Below are 2,495 nucleotides of genomic sequence, written 5' to 3'. Positions count from 1 at the left end.
AAGGGAGCCTGAACCTATCACTAACCTTAAACGTAACCCTGACTCTGACACTAACGTGGGCCCTGACCCGAAACCTAATGCTGAACCTAACCCTAAATCTAACCCCTAACATTATCCCTGACACTGACCCTACCCCAGTCTAACCCTAACCCGCAACCTACCTCTATCCCTAAACCTAAACCCAATTTAACAAGATACGTGACCCTCTCCCTGACGCTGATCATAACCCTAACTCTGAACTTTGTCGACGTCAGAACTTAACCTTAAAACTGACCCTGGGCTTGACCTTAAAACTGACCCTAACCATGACTGTAAACCTAACACTGACCCAATCCGTGATCCTGAAAAGATTAGTAACCCTAAAGCTAACCCTGATCCTGAACCTACTCATAAAACAGAACCTAAACATAAAGCTGACCTTACCATAACCATGAACCTAACCCTGACGCTGACCCTATCCCTGACACTAAACCTGTCCCAAACCTAACCCCGACCTGACATGACCTTGCCCCCAAACCAAAACTTGAACCTGAACCTAAAACTGACCATGACCTTGAACCTGACCAAAACCTAACCATCATCCTAACAATGACCCTGAGCCTGACTCTGACCGTAACGCTATCCCTGAACCTACTGAGATTCTGACCCTAAACCTAACCATGAACCTAACCCTAACCCTGACCCCACCCAAAACCTTACGCTAACCCTGACCCCAAAGTCATCTAACCCTAACCCTGACCCTAAGTCATTTTTAACCCTAACCCTAACACTAAGCTGGTCTAAACCCAGCTCTGTTCCATCCAGCGGGGACAGCAGCTGCACCCAGGCCTCCCAGGGGCTGGGGGGAGGCTGTCTGGGGGTCACTGGATGGGCACTGCATTGAGTGGAGTGTGAGCCTTGAGCAGCTTGGGGACCGGCGGCTCAGGGAGCACTGGTGGAGCAGGAAGTTAGGTAAGGAGCCCCCAGGCAGTGGTGACCTCACTTCCTTGACGACAGAGCCAAACTGAATTGGAACTCACGTATCCAGGCACCCCATTACAGAGAAAACGGCCGTGCCCCGCTCATTTCTAGGCACATCCTAAAGGAAGCAACATTTTCTTCTGCTGTACTGAAGCCCAGAGGATGCAGGAAAAAGAGAGCTTCCCCGCCAGACACGTCCGCTCCCTGGAGTTCATATCAGGTTTCCCAACGCCTCAGGCCCTTTGGCTAATAATATCAAAGTGGACACCAGGGGGCTCAGAGTCTGAGAGTCCACACCTTCTGATCAACTGGTTTAGTCCTAGGTCTCCTCCCCTTCTCTCTCTCTGTGAGTGTGTGTGTGTGTGTGTGTGCATGTGTGTGCCTCTGGGTGTCTGTGTGTCTGTGTGTAAAGAGGACTTGGCCATGCTATCGTGGGTGGAGATGCCCCAAGCAGGATCACGCTGATGAGGGGTTAGATGTCTGGTGGGCAAGTCATGTTCACACCCCAGTTTAAGGCTGGTTAAGTGGGATCGGGTGTAGGGTCTACACCCTTCTGCCCAGGGTTTATCCTGAGACCCTGAACGGATGGGTCCATGACCCAGGAGCGGGGCTAAGACTAAGAGTAACCAATAACACTGACCCTGACACTGACTGTGAGCCTGCCCCAAACCCTGACCCAAGCCCTGACTATGACCCTGACCCTGAACCTGACTGTATTCGTGCCCTGAACCCTAATCCTAAACCTAAACCTGACACTGACCCTGATGTGGACCCTGAACCTTAACCTAACTCTGACATTACCGTAACTATGACTCATACCTAACCATGACCATGACCCTGACCCTAATCCTAATCCTGACGCTGACCTAAACCTGACCCTAACCCTATCCCAGACCGTGACTGTGAGCCTGATGCTAATCCTAAACCTAAAGGTAACTCTAACCATGATCCTCTACGGACCCTGAACCTAAACCTAACGCTGACCCTGACCCTAACACTATCCCCTACCCTAAACCAAACCCTAATCCTGACCTTACGCTATCCCTAACCTTAACCATAACCCTACTACTATCTCTAACCCTAACCCGAATCCCAAACCCTACCACCAAAACCTAACTGTGACACTGAACCAAACATTGACCCTAAACCAAAGCCTGACCCTAAACCTGACCCTGGCCCTGACCTTCACCAGAACCTGACCCTGACCCTGACCCTAATCCTAACCATGACACTAACACTGACCTCTACATAACACTGTCCCTGACCCGAATGTGGACTTTAAACCAATACCTGAACCAAACCCTTAAAAGTCACTGGTGCTAAACTTCACCCTGACCCTGAACCTGACCATAACCATAAACCTAACACTGACCCTAACAGTGACCCCGACCCTGACCTGAACACTAAACCTGACCCTGAATGTGAGCCTGACCCTAACTCTAACCCGAAATGTAACCCAGACCCTGACACTAACACGGGCCGTACACCGAATCCTATCGCTGAACCTAACCTAACACTAACCCCTAACCCTACCA

The sequence above is a fragment of the Mustela putorius genome, unplaced genomic scaffold (assembly GCF_011764305.1).
Source record: "Mustela putorius furo isolate JIRA1106 unplaced genomic scaffold, ASM1176430v1.1 tig00537290_pilon_pilon_pilon, whole genome shotgun sequence".
In the NCBI taxonomy this organism is placed as follows: domain Eukaryota; kingdom Metazoa; phylum Chordata; class Mammalia; order Carnivora; family Mustelidae; genus Mustela; species Mustela putorius.
This window is presented reverse-complemented; position numbering follows the sequence as displayed.